Consider the following 10,518-nt stretch of genomic DNA (forward strand, 5'->3'; position numbering starts at 1 on the left):
TTTCAGAGGGACTTGCAGCTAGAGACACAGCTTTGGTTTCAACCTCTCTCATTCTTATCACAAAATAGCTTTATAGCATAATCTGTGTGCAATGTATGGAAATAAACACAGAAGATGTAAAGAACAGCAAAAACAAGCAGGATCCCTATGATTTCAAGACATTTATGGTAAATAGGTTCAACATGTGTAAACTTTTAGGGACTTCCCTGGTGGTCCAGTGGGTAAGACTCCGAGCTCCCAAGGCAGAGGGCCCAGTTTCGATCCCTGGTCAGGGAACTAGATCCCACATGCATGCCACAACTAAGGAGCCCACATGCCACAACTAAAAAGATCTTGCATGCTGCAACTAAAGATCCCGTGTGCCACAACTAAGACCCGGCACGGCCTAAATAAATAAATATATTTTTAAAATGTGTAAACTTTTCTCATAGTGTTCTTTTGGAGAGCTCATCTTACAAATGGACAAAAGTGGGAAGTGAACTCTTCAATGTAATAGCAGAGAGCTCCAGGAGGACCAGGAACATCTGATGGACTCCCTCATGTTTTGATGCATTATATTCTGCTCAACTCCCACCACAATGAAAGCAATTTCCTTCAGGCACTATGACAGTCCCAGCAGTAAAGGAGGCCATTTTGGAGCTACCAAGTTCATCTTAAAGCAGAAGTATCATCTTTCTCCCATTCTTTGATGGATCCACCACTGACTAATACTCACTAGAAAGCAATTGTGGTTTAGCAGAGATGATCAATCCTTATTGCCTCTTTCCTTGATAAGAGTCCCACTTCATACAAATTAGACCCTGTCTTCTTTGAAAAACTGTGGCCTCCTCTCATTTAACCCCTGAGAACAGTGACTGTGAACTAGGTATAAGAAAGTTTTCCAAGTACGAGTCTCCATTCAGACCAGATGGATGGTCAACGCACTGAACAGAAGAGGCAAATGCTGGTGCTGAGGGCCCCCAGGTTAGGTGGCCTCCAGCGGATCACGCAAAATACAAAACAAATATTCAGTTCAATACAACACATGGATGACACCAGTCTATCCAAGTTTCCTTTATAAGGACTCTCTGGAAAAGACAACACATAAAAACCACACTCATGTACAAATCTAAGTCTGCTGAACACAAAGAAAGCATTCACTGGGAGGGATACCAAACATGCCAGATACTTCCCGGGGTACTGTTGCCCTGCAGTGTGTCAGCTGTGTGTGCTTAGTGTTAGCAATGCAACAACCACCATCCAAAACACCTGAACCAGCCAAGAATTCATGATAACCATGTGCAGAACTGATCAAAACACTGTCCTCAGTGAAAATGGCATTTTCCCTTTTCACTTTGATGAAAATCTATCGATATAGGCATCAGAAAGAGATTTTAGTTTATTCTGGGTTAAAATTGTATTTGACCAGCAAATGGTACCATCTCATAGAGCACTGATCCAAAGGAAATGAGATTTCCATGCATGTCCGTACACTGAGTTATGGTGAACAAAGTTACAAGAAACCACTCCTTTAGGGAAAAATACTGTCAAAATAATGCAGTTTTGCTACAGTGGAGCTTTCTATTCACTGGGTGCATTGTCCTTATACCCCCTCCCCCGGCCTCAGGGGAGTATTCCCGCACGCACGGAGCATTTCTATTTCACTCACCACCGTGGTTTCAAGAATATAGTTTGGGTTGCGGTGTTTGCGGCATGTTAATTACTAACAGACATCGATTTGAGGGATTTCTCTAGGACAAAGGCAACTCCCAACTTTTAAAGATGGAGCTGACGTTGGTGGTCGGGTCCATCGGCAGCGCACGAGAGGATGGTTCCCTATACCCTGGCAACTTTGGGGGTGATATTTATTTAAAAACCCCACTGAGGCTATTTTGAAAGAATCCAAGGTTATTGTGGGTATAGAGATTGGTACCACCTTTTTGAAAAGCAATTTGGCAAGATGAATTAAAATCTTAAAAAGGTAATATACCTTTGCCCCAGTAACTCTACTTATAGAAATCTCAAAGGAAAAACTCAGATGTGGACAAAGATGTTTCTCACGGTATTTGCTTAAAAAGTAAAGATTATAAACGCTAACTATTAAGCGCTAACATTAAGTACGAATAAGTACAGTGCTAATAAGCGTGTTAGCATCATATTGCAGTTCAGGAAGGTGTGGGGCTTCTCTGGCTGGCTAGCTCCACCTGGAGTTCCCACAGCACTCAATCTCAACCTGCCACAGCTGAACATCTCAGCTCCCAAACCGGGCCCTGCCTCCTGAATTTCCTGTATGGCTGAAAGGCACCACCAAGTCCCCAGTCCAGGAATCATTACTGAGTTGTCTCTTTCCCTAACCTCCTTCCCCAGACTGAGGACCAAGTCCATTGTCTTCATAGCTCTCGCATCATCCTCGCTGCCACTACCTTGTCTCGGTCCCTCTCGCCTACAAAATTTCCTTGACTAATTTCTCAGTCCCCTCCAGTCGATCCTCACCTCACTATGAGCCAACCTGCTCATCTTTCTAAATGCAAATCTGAATCCCATAGCCCTATTTCTCAAACTCTTCAGCGATCTCCCTCCAGTACATAGTACAGATGCTTAGCTAACTATCTACCAGACATTACTAGGCATTTGCCACATAACGACTCATTTAATCCTCACACTAGCCTATGAAGAGCATACTCTTCTATCGTCTTTAGAGAGATTATTGTCAGCTCTTTTAAAAATGAGGAAATGGAGGCGGGTGGTGTTAGGTGATTGCCTAGGTCACACACCTGCTGGCGGAACTGGTGTCACCCCCCCACCCCCCCCCCGCCCCTGCCCCCCGCCTCTAGGCTCTGGTGCTTGAGTCCTACTACTGACAAACAGAGCCCTTGGGCCACATCACTCCTCCTAGCCTCATCTTCACGCTTCACCTCCACCCTGTATTCTAACACCCCGAAGTCCTGACACTAGCCCTAACTGCCTTCCCTATCCTCAGCACATTTTTTTTTTTTTTTTTGCGGTACACGGGTCTCTCACTGTTGGGGCCTCTCACTGTTGGGGCCTCTCCTGTTGCGGAGCACAGGCTCCGGACGCGCAGGCTCAGTGGCCATGGCTCACGGGCCCAGCCGCTCCGTGGCATGTGGGATCTTCCCGGACCGGGGCACGAACCTGTGTCCCCTGCATCAGCAGGCAGACTCTCAACCACTGCGCCACCAGGGAAGCCCGACCTCAGCACATTTTTCACCTAACTTTTCTTTGGTGAATGTCTTATCTTCCCCAAAGCAAGTTCATACCTAATGAATGTCTATTACGTGCCAGCCTCCAGGCAATGTTCTGGGCGTAGAGGCAGAGCAGTGGCCAAGCCAGACAGGCTGTTCTGTTCTCAGGAAGCCACCATTCTAGTTCATGGGAGTGGAGGGAAAGGAGAGGGGAAGAGACAATAATTATGTTAATAAACAGAATAACATCAGGGAACAAAAAGTCTTATGAAGAAAATGAAACAGGGTAATGGCAGAGAAACTGACCGAGGAGAGAGGGCCTCCTATAGTGGCCAGAGGAGATGATATGGGCACTGAGGTCTGAATGATAAAGAAAGAGGCAGCCAACTAAAGATCTGAGGGCAGGGCCTTGAGGTGAGAAAGGACTTGCTGTGTTCAAAGACAGAAATAGTGTCTGTGAACTGAGCAAGGGATGATGTGGTAGGAGATGAGGACGGAAAGTTGGGAAGGGGCTAGCAGGGCATGGCCTGGTACATCATGGTAGAGTTATTTCAAGTGCACTGGCATGCTACTGGGGGGGTTTAAGCAGGGGAGTAATAAAGCCTGATTAACCCCTCCCATCATCCTCACTATCTATCTATCTATCATATTATGGCACCTGTCATTCTGAGTAGCAATTCTTTATAAATATGAAGTCCTTGAGAAAAGGGGACATGTCATTTATCTTTGATTCCCCAGTGCCAAGTACAGAGGGAACATAGTAGGTAGTCGGTAAATTCTTAGTGATTAGAAAGAAAATAATTATCCTCCCACTTCCCAATATCAGGGGCCTTCTGGACATTGGCATGCCCAGCCTTTGGAGAACTCATTTCTTCTTTCCACCTTGAATCTTTACCGATCTCATCTGCCCCTGCGAACTTCTCCACCTTCTTCTGATGCTTTAAGTGCCCAAAGAACTCCAGTGATTCAACCTCTGCCTATATTTGAGGGCGCTGATCCAGTTGGCATTTATTGGATATGTACCAGGCACTGTGCAAGGCAAGGGGGATGCAAGTTTCTAAACCATGATCCCAGCCTTCAAGGGCAGACAGCTTTGGCGATTATAATACCTGGTGATGAATGCAAAACAGAAATAGGTTCCAGCGACCAAAAGAAGCTAGAGTTAAAACAACAACTGCATCACCTTTGTGAATCATGTGAGGGCTACTGTTCTTATAGGTTCTGGATTTCATAGCTCGTAAGCATCCTAGGAACTGAGGCGTAGGAGAGGAGTGCCATCATCCAGCCAATGTTCTTGACTATGACCCATGTGTCACCGGAGGCTGGGAGAGTAGAAGGGAGGAGTTACAGCTGATTGAAGAAAATCCCTCCCCTTCTACAAAAAGGCTGGATGACCTGGAAGACACAGGCAAGAGAGTCTCCTCGGCAGAAGCAGCCACACGACATGAAAAGGAGGTGCTATGGCATCTTGGATGCAGAAGTGAGGGAATCCAGGTTGTGGTGAAGCACAGGTGGCTTTCTGGCTCTTGGTTCTGGAATGTTCCACAGCTGAGTTGGAAAAAGTGAACAGAGGGAGGGAACTCCACTGCAGTGCACCATTTAGAAATAAAAACATTTCATGATTCAGCAATTGAATCCAGGTAGCTCGTAATGTTAGCTGAGGCTCCTGTTGGTTTGGCATGAATAGAAGGGGAGGCTATCATTACTTTGGTTGATCTGTCCTTAAGAAGTTGTTAATAACAATTTCCAATAGACTGTTTCTTTTAACACATTCAGAAGTAGTTTTAGAAGGGCCTGACTGAAGACAAAATGAAATGTAAAAAAGAAAGACACCAGATTATTAACCTGGAGAGTATTGTGTGAGTATGGGGAGGGGGTGGGGTAGTAATGCAGGTGTAGGGAAAACACATGAAGGTAGAGAGGAGAGAAGTGGGAAAAGAAGAAGAAAGTCTGTACTAGCCATTCTCTCCTCTGAGAAAACTAGAATGAACAATATGATTCCATTTATATAAGTTTTTATATTTTTGCAAATATTTAAAGTAGTACAACTACCTCCTGTGGACTTAATGAATGTTACTTGTCTTGCCCCGTTGGAGTTGGAAGGGAAGTTCTATTTCTTGGGATTGCAGCCTATCCTAATCCACCTGCGCACATACTGTTCCAGTCAACATGACGTCTGCCACCAAGCCACTGGAGGGGCCGTCTATGACACTGAGACTATTAATTTCCATAACAAAAGCTGTGGTTGCCAAACAAGATTATGCCCTGGATGTAGTGGGCATGCAAACGTGCACACACACACACACACGCAATCTGCATAGGCTGGGAGATTAGTGGTTCTCATAAAAAAAAAAAAAAAAAAAGATGACAGAATAGGAATACCCAGGTATTCTTATCTACCTTCCCTAGCCTATAAATGTGTTTCCCTTCCATGAGTTAGATCAATCATAAAACATCTACTAGGGAATCCAAAGGACATCAAGAACCCTACTCAAATCATCAGCTCTTCTAAACACGATACATCTACTTATAAGAGTAACATATAAAAGACAGAAATAAAAAAGACTAGAGTTTATTAAAGCTTAATCTCCTTTGAATCATTTGGAAATTAAATGTAATGATACTGGGAGCCAAGATGGATGCAGAACACACATTGCACCTTCCTAAAATCATTACCAGTTTAAATAGGCTTACATGGTCAGAAAAAGCCTCCTCACGCAGAGTTATCTTGCCTCAGCAAACTATCATTTTGTTTTCTCTGATATCCTTATGCCTGAAATTGTGAAGCATGGCTTCGCAGATAGTTTTGGTAATGGTTTCAGAATGAGTTGAGTACCAGATGTCAACCAGACTGAGGTCTCTGGTTGGACCTCAGGACTGTGTCCTTGACCCTGTCCAGCTTTGATGAAGACATGGGGGCTGGACATCTTGTTTCCCTCTTCAGATCCACTCTGCACCTTCCCCACCCTGCCTGTGCCCTGCGAGGCTGGCCTCTTTGGGCTGCATCAACAGCTCCCTGTTGCTCTGGCTTCTGTTTGGGTTTGGCCAGTGGAAAGCTCTGGTGGATCTGTCCCTTGATCCAGTGATCTGGGTTCTTCACCTGTGGACAGACTGACCCAATGTTGGCTGCCTCACCACCTTGGATACCCTATTTTCTGGATCAAGAATGCCAACGGCTTGTCTGGATGGCCACTTGTTGATCCCTTAGAGATAGTGGACTGCCTGCTGGACTACACTTTTGTCCATACTGCACCTGGATTTGCCTTCTAGCACCTGCTCAACACAGGTTGGTGGGTCCTGGTCCTTCTCAACTAGCCATTGTAGACTCTTTATTTGCATGTTTCAAGGCCACTGCCATTGCTCAAAACACTTTGGCCACTCCTTTATGGGAACAGCTTTTGAAGTTAATTTATGGGGTTTGAAGCAAATTGTTCTCAATATTCTATTCTCGTATTTAGTCATATTTGACTTATGACTCCAAAGGATTATCCCCTACCTTATTTACAAGAGTTGGCTATAAATGGTGCTTATTAGTTTTCAAATACCACATTTATCCCTAAGGGATCATCCTGTCATTCACTATCCTTAATGAGGTATTGTAGTAGTGTGGGGACAGGTGTGGGTGACATACTGCCTGAATTTGCATCGTGGTTTCATCACTTACTAGCTCTTTGACTCTGAATAATTTAATCACAGAAAATATTCCAATTCTACCATCTCTAAAGTGGGCATAGTAATATTGGGTTGACCAAAAAGTTCGTTCGGGTTTTTTCGTAACATCTTACGAAAAACCCGAACGAACTTTTTGGTCAATCCAATAGTACTTACATCACATGGTTACTGGATGATACAAGTTAATAGATATACTACAAGTTAATATTTTATATATATGTATAAAACTTAGAATCATGTCTGATACATTTTAAGGGCTATTTAACATTCATTAGTGCATTTTCTGCACACACCATAGTTAGTATTTAACAGATCAATATACTGTTTTTAAAAAGCAAAAAAAAAAAGTTAATATAATGACTAGAGCACATGGTACATTTATTATTACCCTTTCCTAAATAAGGCTACGTAGAGGTGGAAAACAAGCAGTTAAGCTACTTTTAATCCATTTTGAAGTAAGGCTCGGCATAAATAAATCCATCAAATAATCACAAACCCTGTACTATGTGTAGGCCAGTGATATATGTGGTGCTTTACATACTGTATTTCTAACCCTCACAACAGTCTCAGTGGAAATTATTATCTCCAATTGCTAATTTTGAAGCAGAAGCTAAGACAGCTTAAATAACTTGTCCAAGGTCACTCAGAGCCAAAAGGAGTGGAAGTGGATCCCTCTGGCTTTCGCTATTCTTCCTATTACATTTCACTGTGCCCAGAAAGTGATGCGATTGATTTTTTAAACAAACATCTAAATTGGTGTAATCCTTGGCAGACTCTATACTTCCATGTTCCAAGGGCACTGTCTTTGCTCAAAATACTTTGGCCACTCCTTTATTGGAACTGATTTCAAAGTTAATTTGAGGTATTTGAAGCTACTAGTAAACTGTTTTCAATATTCCATAGTCATATTTAGTCATATTTGATTTTTGACCTCAAAGGGTGTCATCCAAATTCATCATCCACCTCGTTTACAAGATTTAGCTGAGAATGCTTCTTGATGTTCTCCAAATACCAAATCTATCCCTAAAGGATGAAGATATGCGACAGCCAAGATTATTAAAAAGAGTCTATTCAGGCTCTGAAGTCAATTCCAAAAGAGGGCTTTAAATACTGTTTTGGCCAGTGGCCACATCTTTCACATATGCTTTTATCCTTGCAGAGTGAACAGAGGGACAGAGGCCATTTGGAAGAATACATTCTTGTGTGATGGCTACAAAATCAGGTTCATTACTTTCATCCACCTTGAAATCTGTATAATTGTGGCTAACACTGAACAGTCAGGAAAATTAATTCATCCACTTGGATTAATTCAGCCATTCCAACCTCAAAGCTCTGATCACAACCCAGCCTTTGATTAAAGAGAAAATTCTGAATTTATGCAGACTACCTTATTGTCTGGCTCTTTGTCTGACACTTTAACAATCAAATCATTCATTTATTACTCTGACTCCAATAAAATACATGAAATAAGCTTAAGGCAATCATGGAAACTCAGAGGGGAAATCTTGTAAATTTTATAAAAATTCAAGGCACATTCTCTGGAAATCAAAGCCGATTAAAAGTCTATCTGAGGACTTCCTGGGTGGCACAGGGTTAAGAATCCGCCTGCCAATGCAGGGGACACGGGTTAGATCCCTGGTCTGGGAAGATCCCACATGCCGCGGAGCAACTAAGCCCGTGAGCCACAACTACTGAGCCTGCGCTCTAGAGCCCGCAAGCCAAAACTACTGAAGCCCGCGCCTAGAGCCCATGCTCCACAACAAGAGAAGCCACTGCAATGAGAAGCCCAGGCACCACAACGAAGAGAAGTCCCCGCTCGCTGCAAATAGAGAGAAAGCCCGCGCGCAGCAAGGAAGACCCAACGCAGCCAATAATAAAAAAACAAACAAACAAATAAATAAATCTTTTTTAAAAAATAAATAAAGTCTATCTGAATTTCTGTGAAATGCCCCTGGTTTAAAGTCAGACACACCTACAAAATCCATATTTACTGAGGGTTACACAAAATAGACATTTTTCCCCCATTTCAATCCCTTTTTTCATGCCCCTACATAACTTCCTTTCCTCACCCTCCACTACATTTACTATCTCTGTTGCTACACTACATTCAGGGGTACTAAATCACCCGTTATAATCAACCTGGACCATTTTCCTGATATTTCAGTTATTATATAGAAAGCCATGCACACACCACATTTTAGTGTTAAAGACAGTAAATTTCTAAAATCAGTTGAGCCATGTTAGTTTTCAGAGGCTCATTACTTCATCCCGCAAAAGGAGATGGAAATGGGGGAAATACCAGGCTAAGGATGAGTTGAACAGTAATTCATTAGAATGTAGTCCTTCCTTTGAGACCACATCCCCTCAAATTTACCGCTACTGTTACTTTTACAAATTATTTGGCTCATTAGAAAGTCAGTTAACTTCCTTCTCTCTATTCCCTCAAGTTTTCTGTAACTTCCTTTAGCATTTTCCTTCCCAAAATTCACACCAGAATGTCAGCCACAATCCTAATTACAAAGCTTCAGATTAAGTTCCTGTTTCTGACATTCTTCTTATTCACAGGTCAAGAAAGCAGCGTCAGGTATGCTGGCCACTGTCCGCAAACATCTTTTCAGTTATGCCTCAAATCTGATATGCAAGATGATTAAAAACAGCTGTATCCCGGAAGGTTCACTCCCTGACAATTCAGCTTCACAGCTCCCAAAGTACAAAATTCATTAAGCAACTATTAGGTAGCAACATTGGGGATGACTTGAATTTGAAGTTGATGAGCCAGCAATCCCATATTGATTCAAAGCCTCCCTCGACAATCAACTCTCTCAATTTGGCCACATTAGCAAAAAGTTAACAGGGAAAAAAACATATGTGGGGAAAGAAGAAAACTACTTTCTCTTAAAAGTGACTCAAGGATAGTCTGGAAACTCTTGAGTTCATTGGACATGTTGACTAGAATATAAAGAGGTAGAGTATCTGTAACTCTTTTTCTAGTTAACTGATTTCATTTAGGCCCCAGATATACCAGTGAAATTCAAACACAGTTTTGCTAGGACCCAGAGGCTTTTAGTCACCTCAAGAGAAGACATGAGTTTCTCCAAAGGAAATTATTTTTCATTTGTTTTATTAAAAAATAATGTGGATTTTACTAAAGATCTCATAGGGAAGACTGGAGTGAGAGACTACATTGTGCATCACACCCATTACCCTCCCCAAACCTCATCGATTAATTTTTCTCACATCTTGCTTTCTGTCATCAGCTATAGGGCTTCCCTCTCTCATGAATTTTCCCCTACAGTCCTGAGTCTTCATGGTTCTTGTCCCTTCCTTCTGGATCACCACAGTCCAGTAGAAATATAATGCAAATCAAATACATAATTTAAAAAATTCTAGTAGTAACATTTAAAAAAAGGTAAAGAAAGTACAATTAATTTTAATAATATATTTTATTTTACTTAATATACCCAAAATATTATTTCAACATATGTCCAATATAAACAATTATTACTGAGACAGTCTGCATTCTTTTTTCCCTACTAAGTCATCAAAATCCAATGTGAATTTTACACTTACAGACATCTCAGTTAGGCCTCAATAGCCACATGTGGCCACCATACTGGACAGTGCAACTCTAGATCTTCCTTTTGGCTTCCTAAACTCTCTCCTT

Source organism: Stenella coeruleoalba (genome assembly GCF_951394435.1).
Source record: "Stenella coeruleoalba genome assembly, chromosome: 7".
NCBI classification, from domain to species: Eukaryota; Metazoa; Chordata; class Mammalia; order Artiodactyla; family Delphinidae; genus Stenella; species Stenella coeruleoalba.